Raw genomic sequence first — 21971 nt, forward strand, 5'->3', positions numbered from 1 at the left:
TGTGGGATGGCTCTCCCCCCCACACACACACACATGCACCCTCCCTCCCAAGGAATGCACCGCCTACAGAGAAACCCAGTTCAGGGAGACAGACAGAGCACCACTTTTGCTAAGCTTGGAGAGGTGCACGTACTATGCTTGTGTCAGTTTTTCCTCCCTTTACAGAAGGAAGTTAGGAAAGTCCCAGGGGGTGGAACCAGGATAAATTAAGATGGATCAGATTAAAAGCTTTTCCACCCAGAAAAAGGGAACATGAAACCAATGGGAGTGAAAGTGAGAGATCAGCACAGAAATAATACACTGCACTCAAAAATTACAGAGTACACTAATTTAATTGAGGATAGTAACATCATGCAACTCTAGGATGGAGGGGGCAAGTGTCCTGTGATTGTTTAGGGACAGGTAAAGTGACTCTGATAAAGGGCTTGATCCCGAGAAATGCTGAGTGATTCCTAACTTTGGCGGGAGTGTGGAGGTGAGTGGTGCCCATCCAGAGATGCTCAGGCAACCACTCTCAGGATCTGGCCCAAAACAAGAGCTGATTTGGATTCCTGCCTGTTTCTGAGGTGAAACCAAACTTCTTTGCAGGTTGGAAAAATGTTGGACCCAGTTTCTGTGTTTGAGGGGTTCTTTTCAGTGCAAATTCCCGGGCGCCTGTTGTCACTGGTTAGGAAGGGAGAGGAGAAGGGTAGTGTCTCTGCTATACACTGCATGCTTTAGGGTCATCTTATTTTATTGGTGGGCTGATATTGTAATGTCAGCTGAACGTCCTGGGCCAATAGGAGTTTATTGATTGACCTTAGGAGGAGCAGATCAGGATCCCAGCTAATAACCCCAATAAAATTAGCTGGAAAAAGAATATCAGGCCATACGGTGTGATTTAAACAGTCCCATCTGATTTAAACAGTCATCCTCAGGGAGATCCAGGAAGTGCTTGGGAGCCACAATCCCTCTACAGATTTTCTGGAATATAGAAGGAATTGCACATGCTGTATCTTCCTTTGGGACAGTATATCATGTGTGCCCATCCTTCCTCCCTACATTGGCATAACTTGTCAGCACATCCTTAAATAATGGGACTGCCGCTGTGCCTGATCCCTGTAAGCAAACACAGAACAAGGCTGCTGCTGCTACCCTCCCTCCCATTTGCATAGTCTATGCATGATTTAGAGGCAATCAATCAATCCGATGAAGTGAGCTGTAGCTCACGAAAACTTATGCTCAAATAAATTGGTTAGTCTCTAAGGTGCCACAAGTACTCCTTTTCTTTTTGCGAATCAGAGGAGAGGAGAAGGCAGACTGCAGATTAGCAGCTGCAGCAAGGGCCTGATCCTGATAAGACCTGTATACTTGTTGTTCCCACTGAACTTTGTACTTACCCCTTCTAGATGAAGCCCTTGCAAGGAGGTGGAAAACAGTGACAAATCAGAAGCTCTCCTTTTAAATATTGGTCTTTCTGAGTTTAGTGCACTGAAATTCTCAACTGAAGTGCTACATTCTATAGTAACTGGGGCTCCAAAATGATCAGTTATTACTATTTACTATCACAGTTTCCACGGTATGCATCTGATGAAGTGAGCTGTAGCTCACGAAAGCTCATGCTCAAATAAATTGGTTAGTCTCTAAGGTGCCACAAGTACTCCTTTTCTTTTTACTATTTAAGAATTGCCCAGCCTTGTAGAAAAGAACAGAGGGCTAAAAAAATAAAAACCCAAGGTCTGATGGCTAGATTTCTGCAAAAGGAAGCTCAGAGTTGCTACAGTCTTTTGCAAGAGCGTACCGCTGGTGTAACTAAAGCGACTTCCCCTTTATCGCTGGCTGTGAAAAAGTAAATGAATTAAAATTAATTAATTAAATTAATATCAAACATTGGTGTTATATGATGTTCCAGATACAGTAGTAAAATAGGGAACATGATGGAATCTAATATTATAATTAAAATGCATATGAAAGGGAAGTCAATTGTAAGTGGTACAGCTTTGGGTAAAATATATAAACTTTCATGAGGGGGTTTTCCTTGTGAGCAGTCCTGTTAGGAAAGAAAGGGGTTGCATTCGTACTGATTTCTTTTAGTTTAGGTGATAAAGTGAAGAAGTAAGGCTAATGTTTGCAGTCAAGCATGCTTATGCTATCAAGTTAGTGAAATACACCTGTGCTGAACAAGGTACTAAATAAAAGGAACTGAAACCAAATTGTGTGTTTATAAGGACACTTGACCACAGAGTAGAATAATTAGAAATGTAATTGTTTGGTTAATAATACACAAACTCAGCCAAGCCAGGGTTGGCAACCCTCCAGAATTGTCCTGGAGTCTTTAGGAATGAAAGATTAATCTTTAATTAAAGATTATGGCATGTGATGAAACCTCCAGGAATACGTCCAACTAAAATTGGCAACCCTACAAGCCATACATACCAAGGTCCCACCATTGCTATTAAAACAAGGAGAAACTGCTCCAGCTGCTCTGGCTTGTTGGAGCAAAACAGTTTTTGAAGGAACTTTGTATTGTATGATGAACTGTCAAAATCAAGTCTAAAAAACAGTGAAGAATATGGAGGAACTTTGTATAATTTATATGAACTTTAAACTGAACATTTCAGCAGCTAGCAGAGTGTTGATGGAGAAACTGAAAATTGAGCAAGCATAACTTACAAGACCTCAAAAATTGATGTCTCATTCCCTGATGGGATGGTGAGAGAGGACAACTCTCCTTTTGTTTGGACCTTTTCAATCTTCAGAAGAAGTCTAGGTCACCATCTGATTTGTCCAAGCCATTGCCTTCAAGAAGAAGAGCCAAGTTGAATCACCCAGCAGAAATTGGATAAAATGGTCCATCTCCTTCAGCACATTGCTTCTTCAAAGCTGAAAACATCTGGAAGAGAGAAGACTGAGGTCCTCGGCCAGCCACCTTTGAGTCCTCCTGGTGACACCTACAATATTTATCTTGGACAGGACCCTTCAACTGTCTCTTTTTATTTTCCAGCGCTTTGGGCTGCCCATTAGCACCACTCCACCTGTTTTTTCAGTATCAGCTCCTGCTCTGAATGCTAACTGAGCTGAAAGCTGATGGATGAACAAGATCTCATGATCAGCAACACACAGACTTCCTCTGGGGCGATGACCAATATCAGCCAATTGAATAATTCCTGAAACTGAGTACCTAATTAGCAAGGAAATATGAGTGCTTGTGTGCGTACTGTGGAGATAGTTACAAACTTCATTTGTGTATTTGTTTTGTAACAGGTTCCAGTCAAGATTGTTGTAAAGTACTTTAAAACCGAACAAGTTACTTTTGTTAACTAAGACTGTAGAATTGTACTTGTGTGTAATTAATGGTTTCACACTGATTTCAGGTTCCAGGTGCACTCAATCTGCATAGTCTGTCATAAATGTAGGAGTTTATGTTGGATAGTTAGGAAAGTTAGTCAGATCCTGGGCTAATATAATTCACTGGAAAATAGATAACAAAGGTTGGCTAATATAGATCTGTTGTGTAGGAGATGTCGGTGAAATGGCATGTAGATACCTGACCAAATTACCTTGTGATCTGCCTTTGGATTATTTTTCCTCTTTTATTTTAGCAACACAGGAGTTGATCACCAACTGGCACAAGTGAAACCCTATTCTGTGGAAAGAAAAGGGGCACTTGTGGCACCTTAGGGACTAACAAATTTATTTGAGCATAAGCTTTCGTGAGCTACAGCTCACTTCATCGGATGCATACAGTGGAAAATAAGCGGGGAGATTTTATATACACAGAGAGCATGAAACAATGGGTGTTACCATACAGACTGTAAGAAGAGTGATCAGGAAAGGTGAGCTATTACCAGCAGGAGAGTGGGGGGTGGGGTGGGGTGGGGGAACCTTTTGTAGTATAAACTTCATGAAAAAACTCTTACAGACACAGACAGACATCATCTTCCTTTCCAAATGCAAACAGATGGACATCATACCAAAAGGACTGAAGGTAAAAAATCCATTACAATCGACATACCACGCAGGCTATGCTGACAGCTTGTGCCACACGCTCTCAAAGAAACTGTGGAACCACCTGATCAACATCCTCTACCGCAAACAGGGAAAGATTAAGAATGAGCTCTCAAAACTGGATACTCTCATAGAATCATAGAATATCAGGGTTGGAAGGGACCTCAGGAGGTCAACTAGTCCAACCCCCTGCTCAAAGCAGGACTCTCATAAAAAAACAACCTTCCACACAAACTTCCTCGTGGCTGGACTTTACAAAAACTAGACAAGCCATTTAGAACACACGCTTTGCTTCTCTACAAAAGAAAAAGGACACTAAACTATCTAAACTACTACATGACACAAGGGGCCACAACAGTGGTTCCCTTAACCCACCCAGCAATATTATTTATCTATCCAACTATACTCTTAGCCCTGCAGAAGAATCTGTCCCATCTCGGGGCCTCTCCTTCCCCTCCACCCCCTCTCCTTCTGCCCCTTTGCTAATGTCCAAGTCTTGAGCCAGCGATCAATATTTTCCCACTGAATTGAAGACTAAAAACTCATAACTCTGACACCAGACGTCAATAGCGGCTTGTAAGAACGAGGCGAATTAGGCCTCATTAGCGTTAACCTCACTAATGACGCCTATGTGGCTTCACACTTGTAGCATTTATACGTGTTTATAGCGTTAACCTTGCACAGCAGAAATGAAATGTACACTAAGGCAGCTGCAGGTTTAATAGAAAGGCGTTTAACCGGTGATTAGATTGCAAGTCTTACTAAATAACATACGCTGTCCGCCATTACAGGATTTTTCTCACGTACTTCCTGACAAGAGTTCACATCCCCCTAGGGGTTACGGGTACCTCAGTCTGGAAACCACTGATCTAGGGAGTCAGTATAAATGATATAAATTATAAATGACATAAAGCATCCAACATAATGGCACCCTAATCTCAGATGGGGGATTCTAGATGCTACCATAATGTAACAAAGAAAAAGGGAAATTAACATATTTCTAAGTGCAATAATAACAAGAATAGTACTTTGCATATCTGTGCAATGAATGTGTAAGACAAGGTGGTTGAGGTAATATCTTTTATTGAGGGTGACCAGATGTCCCGATTTTATCGGGACAGTCATGATATTTGGGGCTTTTTCTTATATAGGCTCCTGTTACCCCCCACCCCCGTCCCGATTTTTCACACTTACTGTCTGGTCACCCTACTTTTATTGGACCAACTTCTGTTGATGAGAGATGAACTTTCAAGTTAACACAGAGCTCTTCTTCTATTGACTCTTTAAAAGAGCAATGGACCTTAACATTCCTCTGATTGTTCCAGGACAGGGTTGGACATTTCAGAACACATGTTTCTGGGACAATTTGGGGCTGGAAAGCATGTGGAGTCACCTTATCAGTTGTTAACCAAGACTGGTGGCAACCCGTGGAAGTCTGTGGTATTGCAGGCAGGCTCCAAGATCCAAAGCATCGGCCCAGGGCTGCCCAATACATAGGCATCGAATGCATGCTTGGTGCTGACTGTGGGCATCCCAGGGAGAGAGTCACTGTAGCAAGGCATTGTGGGGCACTCAGGATTATACGGTAAAATGCGACACAGCTCTTCACTGGTCTGCATTGTGCCCACAAACATGCCAGTGGAAGAAGAGCTCTGTGTAAGCTCAAAAAGAAAAGGAGTACTTGTGGCACCTTAGAGACTAACCAATTTAGTCTCTAAGGTGCCACAAGTACTCCTTTTCTTTTTGCGAATACAGACTAACACGGCTGTTCCTCTGAAACCTGTGTAAGCTCAGTAACTTGTCTCTTTCACCAGCAGAAGCTGCTCCAAAAAGACATGACCTCATGCTCTTTGTTTCTCTAATATTCTGGGACCAACATGGCTACAACACCACTGCATGCAATGAATGTGTGAGACACAGGAGTGATGACTCGAGACTGTATTTATTTTGAAGGCCCAAACACTTGTCATGGGTCAGAGTTGCAAAAGATTAATACCCTTGTCACATGACAGGGGTCAGTATCCATTCACTACAAGTGCTATAGTTACAGATCGTAATACTCTCCATCTGAGCTTCTAAAAGTGTTTTGCAGATATTAATGGAATAAGCATTCTAATGTTCCTATGAGGTAGGTGAGTATTGTCACCATCTTTCAAAAGTAGTGTGTAAAGATCCACTCCTTCAAACCCTTAGATATGTACTTCTTATCCTCATGAGTAGTTCAAGTGGAATCAATGGGAATATTTGCTTAAGTAAAACCAACTCAAATGAATACATTTTGTTTGATGGCAGCCATCTTGGTCAACACACCAGGGATTGAATGGGGAACCTCTAGAACTAAAAGCAGGAACCGCTACAATTTAAGCTAAAGAATCAGTCCTCTGTAGGTGGGACTATAATGGACTGATCTCCTTTCTGGATTGTGCAGAGAATGACTTGTAACACTAACTCAAGTACATTTGCAGGATTTAGCCTCAAGGTGACTTATCTTAGGTCATGGATCAAGTTGGTTTCAGAGCTGTCAAAAGAATACAGTTCTCTAGACTTTCAGTCTCATGTTCTAACCACTAGATCAGATTCCTTCCTATGTGAGAGTCATATGACAAAAAATGAAAAAAGGAACAAAAGAACAGGGGTAGAAGAAAGAAAAAGAAATTAAGCAAAAGAGTGGTGCTTCAATTTGATAGCACAGGGCATTTATTTGAATGAGCAGTTGCTGAGGTTCTACAGTGGGTTGTGAAAATGACAGAAGTAGTTTCCTTTTCTGTGTCACTAGGAATCCTCAAGATGAGTCTGACTGAAACCGTTCAGAGGCTAAAATGGACTGAGTTTTCATCCTTTGTGCTATTTGGCATTTCACTTCTCTTGGAGAAAGGAAGCAGACCCACCATTTTCATTTCTATTCCGTTTCCAGTTTGCTGTCAGACAGTGCCATGTCTAAGCTGCAAACACTGCCAGGGAATACTGAAACCCCAGCAAGACCATTTTCAATTAAATGTAATTTAATTTAATTCAGGTCCAACCAAGCTATCCTTGGAGTGTATGATGGGGGCAAACATGACATTCAGCAGTTCTCCCACCTTGGGGGCAACCAGGGTTGGTTTATGTTCCAGCATAAATTAGAGCAGCCTCCGATTTATTCTGGTAGTAAATCAAGCCCCTGGAAACCTGTTCTAGTGTTCCAGGGTCTCCAGAGAGCAAATCTCACTTTTGGCATACCAACTCCTGACTGGGTAGTGGTGCTGGGGAAACCAAGACCATGCTCCAGCCCCACCTCCAACCCACACCTTTCCACCTCTGATGTTTCATGTACCATTTGCTAGGTAATAGCACATAAGAACTCCATGCTTTTGAAATTACTCTATCTCTTTATTAAGAGACCTCTTTGCAGAGATGCTGCAAGAACAGCTAGAAATCCAGTCATGTGCATACACCCTGGTTTCCCGTGCCTGCTCCAAATGCTTCCTTCCTGCAACCTGTGCTCCAAGTTCCATATAGGTTGTTACATCTTTCCTTCAATTTTTTTCTTATGGCTGAATGGCTCATCTAGCTCAAAAAGCTTGAACCCATTATGGACACCTCAAACATGGAACACTTTCGAACGGGATAAATTGCTTAGTGTGCCCTCAGTTGTTGTTGGTAGTGGCTAGTGACTTCTTTTCAATGATCTGTTCAGTGATTTTGGGTCAGCGCAGATCTTCCAATTTTCTCGCCACTACATTGGCTACAGATCTACTCTGTGTCAGCTTCGACTGGTGTCACGATGAATGTCATGTAATCTTTGAGGATCTGCCAGTTCCTTCTTCATAGTTCTCCAGTCTAATATTGCTGCTTATTGTTGTTACAGGGGTTACATTGCAACTGGTGGCACAGTCCAGTGGGAATCAAACTGGTCATTGATCTAATCGCATACCTGCAAAGGAGGCCCTTGAATGACTGGCAGCCTTCTTCTGTGGTGTGTGTATACTGACAGTCGTTGGACCTGCTAAAGTCACCCTGCCGATGTCCTCGTCTTCATTGGACGTCCTCAGTCACTAATGTGTTGCTCTTTTTCCCTTGCTGGGGTAAGCTGCAGCATTGGGACACAAAGTGCTTCTGTTTCCCACAACCCTGGCCCTGTTTCCTATAGACTGGGTATTTTTCTTTCTGCCTTCCTTTGTGGCTTTTTGTGGTACATATCGGGGCACTGGAACAAGTGGGCCATGGCCCCCCACCTTCAAAAGTGGGAGGGCTATGCCTTCCCACTTTTTACTGGCTGTAAGGGTGAATGATCGGGGGAAGGGGCAGAGAGGAGCGAGCGGGGCGGCGTGGTCTTTGAGGGAAGAGATGATGCCAGAGTGGGGTCTCGGGAGAAGGGCTGGTGCGAGGGCAGGGGCTTGGGGGAAACGGGCACTGTGGAGGTGGGGTTACGGGGAGCAGGGCCACGGTTTGGGCGGCTGTGGCCCCCCCACTTTTAGGGCACTTCCACTGTTCCTGGTACATATACTAGACTGTGATGTCTGCATTCTCAGTTGATCTGTCTTTGTCCTGCTTCCTGCATTCCTTCCGCTTGAGCCCATTCTGCACTAGTGACTGTCATCGTTTTGATCCTTTCCCTCAGCAGCTCAGCTGCGCCAGCTGTTTGGAGGCACATCTCCAGGGTTATATCTGGTACTCTCCATGATCTCTCCTGCTAGACAGAACCACGTTTTACAAATAATCCTATGTTTCCTTAGGGAATATTTTATGTCTCCAGCTGCCAGAGTTCTCAGCTCTCGAATGAAAGTATCTGTTCCCTTCTCAGCTTCTTGGTTTTAGGTCAAAAAAAACCTCAACTCAGTATCTTGCTCGGCTCATTTTGTCTGAAGCACTTCTATCATGCTTCCTCTGTTTGGGACATTATTCCTGGCAAAAGCAGCTCACTCACATCTCATCTTTTTTTCCTAGTGAAAAACCAATACCTTCATTCCCCCGTCTCTCTCCTCTCTGATCAGCTCTGGATACCAGCTCAGTCCTTGTTGGCACTGCTTCCTTGCTTATGCATATATTTTGGTCTGGAAATCCAGCATTCCCAATGAGTCTGAATCACCACCCTGCACTTTGGTGGGATTGGGATTTTGGTGGGGGTGGGATTGTCTGGCTGGCCAGGAGAAGAGGGCAAAGCTTTGTGCAGGTCTGTCCCTAGACATTTTGGTGTCCTCCATGGGGACAGGAGGGGGAAGGGGCTGTGCCCAAGGTCTGTGGAGGCAGGAGCAGGCTTGGGGGGCAGGGGGGAAATAGCCCCCCAGCACGAGCCGGCAGAGCAGAGTGGGTTGGAGCCGGGTCGCTCCACTTCCTGCCGCCCGGTGATTGCAGGGCGGGCCCGTGTGGAGGGGGTGGCAGGAAGTGGAGTGACTCGCCCCCAGCCTGCTCCGCTCTGCTCCCCTGGCTCCCAGCCTTGGGACTTGGGGGGCAGGGGGAAACTGCTCCCCAGCACTCACCGGTGGTGCGGCTGGGAGCCAGCGGAGCGGAGCAGGCTGGGGCCGGGTGGCTCCACTTCTCGCTGCTCGGTAAGTGCAGGGTGGGCCCGACTCCTGCTGCAGTCCCCTGGAATTGGCTGGAACTGGAGGTTCCCGACAGCGGATCTGCTGGGGGAATATGGACAGAAAGGTGTGGGGGAGGCGGAGAGGGGGCTGGTAAAAGCACTCCCTCCTCTCCCTGGTGAATTGGGTGAATTTTGGGGGGTTTCCTCTGCACTGCACATTTGATCCTCTGGGTTAGTCCCAACATCTAATAATAAAGTTAAGGCCTGATTAAATCCATATCCAATTTCTCCTGTCATTCTTTCGGCATAGCCAGACAATTCTTCTTTGCCACCTTTTTGCTCTGTTTCTAAGTACTGTTTTGTTTGCCAGTTAATCGAACTCTCTTCCTTGCTGTGGGTCTCACCAGACTGACCGTGGTCACAGTTTTCCACACACTGCATACTGGGTCACACCTTGAGAGGAGGGCAAGATTTTAAAACGAAACTGGCTCTTCCTTAGTAGAATTATTTACAGATGTGCTCTATTGCAGCCAGGTGCACACAGACTGGCTTCCTGCTGCCTCCTTCCAACTCTTCCCCCCTTCCACCTGTGCTACTCCCTCTAAGGCCTATGCAGGTTGCGACACGTGATGCACCCTGGGTTGAGAGGAAACAGAAAGGGCAGCACTGGCTCTATGTCATCTGGGGATTCCCCTATGCAAAGGGGATCTCCAGTTACCCTTTTAAGTCAGGCTTCTGGGCCCAGGGCATTAGGGAAGCAGCACAGTAGGGACAGAGCAAGGGCTGAGGACCAGGACTCAGACGATCACACTACGGCCCCCAGTCGGCTCCAGTGCATAGTTGCATTCCCCTTGCTAGAGGTTTGTGGCAAAACCTTTGTATCCGCAGGGGTGAAGGTGCGTTGAGCTGCACCCTGTCCCGTCTGATTAAATAAACCCTAGGGAGAAAGTGCAAAGGAGAATATTTAAGGTTTGATCCAGTTCTTTCCACGCTCTGCTGCCCAGAGACTGCATTAAATGTTCCTCCATGGAAGAGCAGAGAGTTAAACAAGCTGCTGCTGTGTGGTGTCTGCATTGGCCTGCCTGCCCCATATGTCTCGTTAGTCCTGCAGAAGTAAATTACTGCATGCGAGCCGAGCTACTATTTACTGCAGGCACATCGAGAGGCTGCCAAAGATGCACAAAGTGATATCAATTATGCCTATTTTTTTCGGTCTGGGGGAGAAAAAAACAAACCAGAACAAGAGCAGCCAAAAATCAATTTTAGACATCACAGAAGGGACCAGATGGTTCCTGGCTCTTGCACGGCTGCGTGGGGAGGGAGAAGGAAGGAGCAAGTAGCCATCTACTGCTGCATGCCTCACACAAGGACTAGGGCAGTTGAAATCCCCTGCCCTCTGGGGAGCAATTCGTCCCAAAGGAGGTGGAAAAGGGCAGGGACAAGCTACCCCACTTTGCACTGGCCCCTGGGGCTAACAGGCCTCTGGGGGGGCGGGGGGGGGGGAGTGTGTACAACATCTGTAAGATATTGCAGCCTGCTTACTGCATGGAGCTTCTTGGGAGACCTGCCTTTCCCAGCTCCCCTTTGGGCAGTGCAGTTGTGCAGTGGCCTCGAAACACCCACTCTGTCATATAAAGTACCTCCTATAAAGACAAAGCCCTGGCTGGGATGATTTAATTGGGGATCGGTCCTGCTTTGAGCAGGGGGTTGGACTAGATGACCTCCTGAGGTCCCTTCCAACCCTGAGATTCTATGATTCTATGATTCCTCCCAAAACGCAGAAAGTTCAATCATACAGAGTGGCAAAGGGAAATTAGGAATTAGGGGCCGGGGCAAAAGATATGCCATTATTTTAGACTTGGAAAAAAGAGAGCTGGAAGGGCAAGAAGACACAGGAAAATCACCCTGGACTCAGTAGAGATGAGTCTAAGCTGTAATGTCTGCCACCAGATTCAAACCTTTCCCTCAGTCTGATCATATTTGGATTGCTGGTTTATGTTCCGGTGCATCTCAAGTCCTAAACAACCCATTTGCGGAGGAGAAAGGTCTTGCATCAAGCATCTTGCAACAGAAAGGAGGCTGTTGAGACATGAGAAAAAGGACTTGGGAGGGGAGCAGAGAAGATCACGTAGTTCAGTGAGTAATCCCAAAGAGACATAGGAATATGAAGAGTACCTGCAGTTACACTAACCACGATGAAATTAAGAAGGACTCTTAATCCTCATGATTCAGGGCACGAGGAAATCATTAGTTGAGATCTGGAGGACATATCACCCTATTACTTAATATTGCATAATTGGATGCTGTCTGAGAATTTAATGTACTCCTCTTAAGCTTCCAGCATAGGTCACTGACAGAGACAGCAAATGGTAAGAAATTGGACTAGAGGAACCAATTGTGTTTTCTGGCCTGGCTCCAGAAGACTGAGGGCTTTAAAGGTTTGTACCGAGACCCTGAATAGTATCTGGAATTAGATTGGGAGCCAGGCAGTGAATGAGGCAGCGATGTATGTCAATCTAGGCTGCCCAATAACTGGTTTGATGTATGTTAGATCAATGTAGTAACAAGAAGGGTTTCTTCAGGTATGTTGGCAACAAGAAGAAAGCCAAGGAAAGTGTGGGCCCCTTACTGAATGAGGGAGGCAACCTAGTGACAGAGGATGTGGAAAAAGCTAATGTACTCAATGCTTTTTTTGCCTCTGTTTTCACTAACAAGGTCAGCTCCCAGACTGCTGCACTGGGCATCGCAAAATGAGGAAGAGATGGCCAGCCCTCTGTGGAGATAGAGGTGGTTAGGGACTATTTAGAAAAGCTGGACATGCACAAGTCCATGGGGCCGGACGAGTTGCATCCGAGAGTGCTGAAGGAATTGGCAGCTGTGATTGCAGAGCCATTGGCCATTATCTTTGAAAACTCGTGGCGAACGGGGGAAGTCCCGGATGACCGGAAAAAGGCTAATGTAGTGCCAATCTTTAAAAAAGGGAAGAAGGAGGATCCTGGGAACTACAGGCCAGTCAGCCTCACCTCAGTCCCTGGAAAAATCATGGAGCAGGTCCTCAAAGAATCAATCCTGAAGCACTTGCATGAGAGGAAAGTGATCAGGAACAGCCAGCATGGATTCACCAAGGGAAGGTCATGCCTGACTAATCTAATCGCCTTTTATGATGAGATTACTGGTTCTGTGGATGAAGGGAAAGCAGTGGATGTATTGTTTCTTGACTTTAGCAAAGCTTTTGACACGGTCTCCCACAGTATTCTTGTCAGCAAGTTAAGGAAGTATGGGCTGGAAGAATGCACTATAAGGTGGGTAGAAAGCTGGCTAGATTGTCGGGCTCAACAGGTAGTTATCAATGGTTCCATGTCTAGTTGGCAGCCGGTATCAAGTGGAGTGCCCCAAGGGTCGGTCCTGGGGCCGGTTTTGTTCAATATCTTCATAAATGATCTGGAGGATGGTGTGGATTGCACTCTCAGCAAATTTGCGGATGATACTAAACTGGGAGGAGTGGTAGATACGCTGGAGGGCAGGGATAGGATACAGAGGGACCTAGACAAGTTGGAGGATTGGGCCAAAAGAAACCTGATGAGGTTCAATAAGGATAAGTGCAGGGTCCTGCACTTAGGACGGAAGAACCCAATGCACAGCTACAGACTAGGGACCGAATGGCTAGGCAGCAGTTCTGCGGAAAAGGACCTAGGGGTGACAGTGGACGAGAAGCTGGATATGAGTCAGCAGTGTGCCCTTGTTGCCAAGAAGGCCAATGGCATTTTGGGATGTATAAGTAGGGGCATAGCGAGCAGATCGAGGGACGTGATCGTTCCCCTCTATTCGACATTGGTGAGGCCTCATCTGGAGTACTGTGTCCAGTTTTGGGCCCCACACTTCAAGAAGGATGTGGATAAATTGGAGAGAGTCCAGCGAAGGGCACCAAAAATGATTAGGGGTCTGGAACACATGAGTTATGAGGAGAGGCTGAGGGAGCTGGGATTGTTTAGTCTGCAGAAGAGAAGAATGAGGGGGGATTTGATAGCTGCTTTCAAGTACCTGAAAGGGGGTTCCAAAGAGGATGGCTCTAGACTGTTCTCAATGGTAGCAGATGACAGAACGAGGAGTAATGGTCTCAAGTTGCAGTGGGGGAGGTTTAGATTGGATATTAGGAAAAACTTTTTCACTAAGAGGGTGGTGAAACACTGGAATGCGTTACCTAGGGAGGTGGTAGAATCTCCTTCCTTAGAGGTTTTTAAGGTCAGGCTTGACAAAGCCCTGGCTGGGATGATTTAACTGGGATTTGGTCCTGCTTCGAGCAGGGGGTTGGACTAGATGACCTTCTGGGGTCCCTTCCAACCCTTATATTCTATGATTCTATGATAATGGGAGAGTCCTCATGGCCTTCACAGACAAACGCAAGTAGAGTGTACAGGCTGGCTTGGAGGTGACAAAGGCAAGGGCCATTGAGGCTAATCCTGCTTCTGAAAGAATGGGGAGCAATCTCCTATGTAGCTAAGAGTGGGAAAAGCTGCTATGTGCGTGTCCGAGATGAGTCCAGAAGAAGACAGACACTGTGCACCACTGTGACCAGGAGAGGCCAGATGCTCTCGGAGTGGACAGAGATCCAAAATCCTGATGCTTCCCTCTTCATACCAATATCTCCTACATTTTTACTGGGTTGAGTTTGAGTTGTAGCCTTTGCATCCCACTCAGGCACTGGGATGTATGAATAATATCCATGTAGAGTCACCATGTGGGTTGCTGGCATTGCACCTGCTATGGTGGGAAACTCCCAGTTTGAATCTCTGTTCTCCTTCCACCAGCACACCCTTTATGTGACTGGTGGCTGCAGTTATAATGAGTATACTTGCCCCTATGATACCTACCATTGTAAAATGTGATAGGGGTTAAGAAATGAGTAACTACAGCTGGATAAATACAAAGACACAGGCAGCTGAGAATGGTGATGGGTGAACCTCAGAAAGTTCAACATCTGGAAGACACACTTAAAATATTACTCTGGAGTCTGCAAAACAATCAAATTCTCAGAAGAACTGTAGCTCTGTAAGCCATGAACCAGTGCAGACTGAAAATACCACAAGAAAACTCCATCTGATAGCATTTTGGCATTTCCAGCTTTGATCCATGCTGCAAATCCCACATTTTAGAATCTGAGAAAAGTTTTTGGAGGGTTCAGAAATGGGCAAAGATTCAGGGAAGTGGTTCTTTATTGAGCAGATGTTTATTTTCCAACCCCTTGCACTGAGGTTCTGGATGTCTCAGTTGAGGGCAACTGCATTTGTATTTCCCCTCACAGGTCCATCAAGGGCACCCACTCTTGGCTTCCAGCTCCCCCGCTGTTGCCTTTATGAGCGGAGATCCTTGTCTCTCTCCCTTCTGACTGGGGTATTCCCAGGCCACACAGTCCCCTGCCGTCACTGTTATTTCCCAGCCAAGACAGTCTGCCGAAACAGACCTGCTTGCTTCCTTTTCAGAGACTGATAACAGAGTGATTATTACAGATACAAGTTACCACACACCTCTTTCTAAGCAAGCCTACTTTATTCTTCAGGCAAGAAGCATTCCAAAGAAAACATTAAAATAATAGAACAACCTACACACATACGATTAAGCTTTCCAGGCATCACCACATCCGTGGCATTTCTTTGTTATACTAGCGTTTCCTACGTCCGGGTTTTCCCAGCCATGACCTCTTTTTTGGTCCTCCAATCTCTGTCCGGGTGGATTTCTGAAATCTGAACAAATGTCCAGGAATTATGGTATTGCCACTCTTCCTTCTGCGCAGCTGCTGACAGTGGCAATGCCTTCAGAGCTGGGCAGCTGGAGAGCAGCAGCTATTGGCTGGGCACCCAGCTCTGAAGGCACCACGGCCACCAGTAACAACACAGAAATAAGGGTGGCAAGGTGTGGTTTTGGCACCCTGGCGTCTGCGATGCTGCTGCTGGTGGCGGTGCTGCTTTCAGAGCTGGGTGGGCCGGAGAGCAGCAGCTGCCTGACTGCCTCTTTCCCCCTTCAGCTCTCCCTCCCCTGGCAGGGTCCTCTATTTGGGAACTCGAAATATGGTAACTGTAGGTTACATGTTCCTCAGAGCTTCAGCTCAGAACAAGCATTGAGTCTTGTAAGGCCTCAGTAAGCCAAATCCTTCCAATCCTCCCCTAAGGATTGGGAGCCCCCCTGGACCAGAAGTCCTGTCCATTTGCTAGATCAGGAAGAGGGCCTTGAGTCAGTTTAAAACTCAGGCTTTTTATACCAAAAGTCTTTGGCTTTTGATCTCTGGAGAATCCAGGTCGAATTAGTACAGTGGTTCTCAAAGCCGGTCCGCCGCTTGTTCAGGGAAAGCCCCTGGCGGGCCGGACCGGTTTGTTTACCTGCCGCGTCCGCAGGTTGGGCCAATCGTGGCTCCCACTGGCCATAGTTCACTGCTCCAGGCCAATGGGGGCTGCGGGAAGGGTGGCCAGTACATCCCTCGGCCCGTGCCGCTTCCAGCAGCCCCCATTAGCCTGGAGCGGTGAACTGCAGCCAGTGGGAGCTGCGATTGGCCAAACCTGTGGACGTGGCAGGGAAACAAACTGGTCCGGCCCACCAGGGGCTTTCCCTGAACAAGCGGCGGACCGGCTTTGAGAACCACTGAATTAGTATATGCGTCTCTCCCCTTGGGTGTGGTTTCAAAGACTGATGATAGAGGAAGTAAATTAGCAACCCCTTGCCCTACAAGAGAAAGTACATATGATGCCACAATTAATTATCTTAATTCCCCTACGTTTCTGTCACCCTGGACAGTGTATTCTATCGCTGTGTCTTTGCTGACACAAAATTGTTCCTTTGATGGCAAGATAACAAACACATGCGATAGATATCTTCTAAAATCCTAGGTGGTGTTAAGGCATCCACAGCATTTACTGTGAGGTGGCAAGGTCAGCCTTATCCCCTCTTGTGATAGCCTCTTTAAATGCCACACTGGCTAACAATGGGGTAAGAGGAGCTTGAGCCCAATTAGGCCACTAGGCAGCACCTGGAGGGGGTTAGGCATAACTGATGATCAAACCCAACTGGAGAGGAGCAGTGTCCTGAAGGAAGGAACACAGGGCAGTGAGGGAAGGCCATGGAGGAGACCCAGATGAGAGGTAGCTGGGAGTTTCTTCTCCTGGACTAAAGGCAGAAAGAAGCCTGAAATTTGGAGCTATTTTAGTAGGCAGAAGCCTAGGAGGCTGTACCCTGAAATAAAAGCAAGAAAGACACTTGCTGACATTAGGCTGAGCTCCAGCAAGAAGCCCTGAAGAAGGAGGGTGGGGGACCTTGGAGAGAAGCCTGGGAAGCTGTGGGAATCAGGGAAGGCTGCTAGAGGCAGGGAAAACCCTGTGTATGGACAGTAAAACAGTGAAGACTACAGGAGATGGTGAGTCTCACTACAGCAGGCAGGAAAGAGAGTTTGGTGTGCGATGCAGACTGAGGAAGTAGCAAGATGGCAGGAGCTGAGGGGTTCTGAGCCACAGAGAGGGTGCAATAAAATATTGGGAGTTGAATGGGACTAGAAATATATGAGGGGGATTTCTCTGAGTGGTCTATGTCAGTGGTTCTCAACCAGGGGTATATGTATCCCTGGGGGTATACAGAGGTGTTCTAGGGCTACTCAACTCATGTAGATCAGTGTTTCTCAGCCTGGGCATTGCAGGATGGGTTTAGGGGGGTTGCAAGTACAAGGCTGGTATTAAGAGTGGCAAGCAGGGCAATTGCCTGGGATCCCATTCCACAGGGGGCCTTGCACAACTAAGTTACATGCTTCAGCCCTGCCATCTGGGACTCAGGCTTCAGATAACCCGCACAAGTGAAAAACAGGCTCAAGTATCACACTGAAATGTAAGTACAATATTTATATTCCAATCACTTTATTTTATAATGATATGGTACAAATGAGAAAGTCAGCAATTTTTCAGTAAGTGCGCAGTGACACTTTTGTATCTTTGTCTGATTTTGCAAGCAAGTCATTTTTAAATGAGGTGAAACTTGGGGTACTCATGACAAAACAGACTCCTGAAAGGGGTACAGTCATCTGGAAAGGTTGAGAACCACTGGTCTGTGTTGAAGATCTTTGGTGGGGACCCATGGGTCTTAGTGACTGCCAGGAAGAGGTGTTGAAGGACAGGGGTACTGGAACAATTTGTATAGTGGGGGTGCTGAGAGCCATTGAACCAAGCTGTGAACCCTGTATGTAATGGAAACCACTTCAAGCCAGGGGGTGCAGTAGCACCCCTAGTTCCAGCCCCTATGCTGAAGGGACTGAACTCTGGCTATTATTTTATGGGGACTTGGGCCTAGAATGCCTCTGAGGGGTGTGGAACCAAACTGTGTCCTGGCCAGAGAGCTAAGTCACAAGAAGTGGTGGACCACCACAGGACTGGAGTGACCATCAACAGGGGGTGCCAGGAAAAAAAGATCTGCTATGCCACACCAAGCCACAAGGGGGCATTCCTTGGGTAAATACGCTCTTCTGCCCCCCTCTTCCCCACAGCTGGGGGTCACCTCACTTTATTTACATCACAGTGAAACTAAAGTGCCTTGTCCCCACTGTTTTTAGAGCCAGACAGCTAATGAACGTTAGTTATCCTTACAGCAAAACACACCTCTTTTTGTCAGTGATGACAAAGTCTCAGTGTAGCTCTAGGATAGGGGAGCGTCTCCTCATTGCTTTGTGACCTGATGTCTCTGTCTATGCACGCCAACAGCACAATGACTCTGTTTTGTTTTTGCATCTTTTCATCTCTTTCTTTTTGCTTCCAAGGAATTGGCGTCAGGTTGAGGTGAAGACCTTCTGCTCTCACTGCCTTCAGTGGATTGTAACTGTCTCCCAGGGTCAGGTACCCGTAGGCATTCAGACACTCTGAGTGGGTGTGTGTCAGGTGGCAGATTATGCTCAATTACAGCTCATGGTTGGTGTAGACAGGGAGCTTGGCGCTCATCCCGGAGCTTGAAAGAGATGTGGAAATGTATTCTACTGAAGTCGTTGACTCTAGAAATTGCAACACATAAGTAGTTATGTTGAAATGGCATATGAAAGTTTCAGTCCGGATCACAGGGTTTGCAAATCAAACAAGGCTTGGGACGTTGTACATTTCAGGCCCTGAGGTCCCATGACCCACCATAGTTTACTATCAAATAATACAGACGGGTGACCAAGAAAAGGGCAACTCATACCATGACTGGAGGGGTGTGTGGGGATGTGGGGGACAGGATTAAAAATAAAGAGGAGAAGAAAGTATTGCCATGGCGCACAAACTAAGTTGTCATAGTTCCAAATGCAGAAGTGAAACAAGTGCTTCAATGCGGGTATTGGTCATTTGTAGAATGAGTAAGCTTTTCTTCACTTGTTTACAATGATGTGGTTTTAATGCCTGAATTTAACGCTGTGAGCTTGCTCTCGGAGCAGATTCACACGTGGGACTGAGGAGGTAGTCAGAGCTGGAAAGCACTACTCACGGAGAGCAATACCTTTATCCTATCATTACAGAACATGGTAAATTCCGTGCACTTTTGGGGCTTACATGGTTCCTTCCATTGGAGGATCTCAATGTGCTTTGTAAATAGGAACTCACCGGGCCTCACAGCATCTTGGGACATAGGGATTACCTGAACCGTTTCACCCATCCCTTTGCGGAGTAGGTTGCTTTAAATGATAGCCTTAGAAAAATGCTAAGCACCCAGCCATTTTTCTGACAAAGGGAAGCGTTTTAAGGAAGACTTAAAAGACTTTTTTCTTGGTGACCTTCACAAGCACAATAAAAGGCAGTGTGGTTTAATGAACAGGACAGGAGACTCGGGGGGGAGAGGGGTTCTAATCCCAGCTTTGCTACTGACTTGCTGTGTGACACCGAGCAAGTTACTTCTTCACTCTGTTTTCCCTCTCACCCTTTGTCTCACTGGTCTATTTGCTTGTAATCTATCCATGGGACCGTCTCTTGTGATGTGTTTGCACGGTGCCTAATGCAGTGGGCCCTGATTTTAGTTGGGGCCTCTGGGTTCTGCTGTAATGTAAATGAACCAGGTGAAAAGCCACTTGTGTCTCTTGCCAAGAAGAGCGGTGCTTGAAACCAGCGGGAGCTGAAAATAGCTCTGCTGGGTTCAAAGAAAACAAGGCCCTGTTTGCATACAAAGGTCAACATGGTAGTTCCCTGACCATGTTATAAAACAGCAACTTCTTGGTCTTGTTTGTGTAGATGGGCCCAATCATGGCCCCATCACTCCACCTACAGAACTTACCCTTCATGTACAGATAAGGGACAAGTGTTCCTGTTGTTACCTAAACCGCTGGAGGGCTGTCTATAGATGAGGGAAAAAGGAATGGGGAATGAGCCTGCTAGGGGAGATGGGCTGGCAGTGATGCTGGAAGAGAGGGACACATATTATCCCAATTTGTGCCCAGTGAAGTCAATACATCTCCAGACAGGCTGTACTAATTTTTTCTGCCCTTTCCTCCATGGATGGGGACCCACTGGGAGGTGGTTGTCCCTGGAGCAGCCACCAGATGTAGAAACGTGCTGCCATGGATCAAAGGGGCTATAAAGCTTCCATGGAAGCAAAGGGCCTCTGAATGGAAAGCTTTGCTTCCCTATCGATCCCCCTGGATCTGTGGGGAATGTGGGCCACCGCCACAGCCTTTTCTGTGGGGAGCAGAAGGGACCCTTCCCGGAATGGGATAATTGGCATGGACCTCACAGAGATCCCCCTGCCCTTTGCCCCTCCAGTGAGTTTCCCCGATTGCCAAGTAAGGCATAGGCTGAACTCGGTTTGAGTGAGCTATGCAATAAAGATTTAGGAATAACTAATGTCTCTGCAAAGACCAAGATCCCTTCTCCAGCAATTCACATAGTGGTCAAATGGCTAAATGTGCTGGCTAATTTACTCACCGCAAATAAGCCAGCCATCCCCAGGTCCAGGAACATTGAGCCATGATTTTCAAAAGTGACAAATGATCATGTGATTCAGTTTTAGGGGGCCCAACCTAAGTCACCTTGAAAGAGGCCTGATATTTAGCAAATATTGAGGATCCACCCTCTGGAATTCAGGCCTTTTTAGGTATCTCAGGTTAGACACCCAAAATTTCTAGTCAGTTTAAAAAACCTTATCCCGTGTTCTAGTCTTCTTCTAACCAGCATGCTGCTTGTGTAGCCAAGGTTTGATACCATTTATTTATGGCACTAGTTCAAAACTAATCCCCCTCCCCCAGTATGTAGCTGATAGTGGGGTTAGTAATTCCAAATAGCTCCGGCTTCAAGTGTAATTTTTTTTTTTAAATCCCACCTGCATTCTGCAACATAACTTGATGTTGCCAGACACTATTGGGATGTAAAACGAAACACATGGCAACACCCTCCCCACAGAACCCATGTTCTCTGTCTCTATTGGAAATACCTTGCCTGTTGCATCCTAGAATCACATTAGCATCTTTCATGGCTGCATCACATTGGCGGTTCCTAGTCATCCCGTGATCAGCCAGTATACTCAGGTCTCTCTCCTCCTCTGTTGCTTGCAAGTGATACATCCCCAGCTTATAGCAAAAATTCTTGACATTGCACTTAAGAACATAAGAGAGGCCATACTGGGTCAGACCAAAGGTCCATCTAGCCCAGTATCCTGTCTTCCGACAGTGGCCAATGCCAGATGCCCCAGAGGGAATGGACAGAGCATTTTGGAGCATCCCTCCCCTGTCGCCCAGTCCCAGCTTTTGGCAAACAGAGGCTAGGGACACCATTCCTGCCCATCCTGGCTAATAGCCATTGGTGGACCTCTCCTCCATGAATTTATCTAGTTCTTTTTTATCCCTGTTATAGTCTTGGCCTTCACAACATCCTCTGGCAAAGAGTTCCACAGGTTGACTGTGTGTTGTGTGAAGAAATACATCCTTTTGTTTTCAACCTACTGCCTATTGATTTCATTTGGTGACCCCTAGCTGTAGCTCACGAAAGCTTATGCTCAAATAAATTTGTTAGTCTCTAAAGTGCCACAAGTCCTCCTTTTCTTTTTCCTAGTTCTTGTGTTATGAGTAACACTTCTTTATGTACACTTCCTTATGTACTTTCCCCACACCAGTCATGATTTTATAGACCTCTATCATATCCCTCCTTAGTTCTCTATTTTCCAAGCTGAAAAGTCCCCACCTTATTAATCTCTCCTCATATGGAAGCTGTTCCATACTCCCATTTTCCGAACCTTTTCCAGTTCCAATATATCTTTTTTGAGATGGGGCGACCACATCTGCGTGCAGTATTCAAGATGTGGGAATATCATGGATTTATATAGAGGGAATATGATTTTTTTTGTCTTATTGTATATCCCTTTCTTAATGATTCCCAACATTCTGTTTGCTTTTTTGACTGCCACTGCACATTGAGTGGATTTTTTCAGAGAACTATCCACAATGGTTCCAAGATCTCTCTCTCTCTTAGCACTATTAAATTTCATCCAGTTTTCAAGGTCCTCC

The sequence above is a fragment of the Caretta caretta genome, chromosome 16 (assembly GCF_965140235.1).
Source record: "Caretta caretta isolate rCarCar2 chromosome 16, rCarCar1.hap1, whole genome shotgun sequence".
Taxonomy (NCBI): Eukaryota; Metazoa; Chordata; order Testudines; family Cheloniidae; genus Caretta; species Caretta caretta.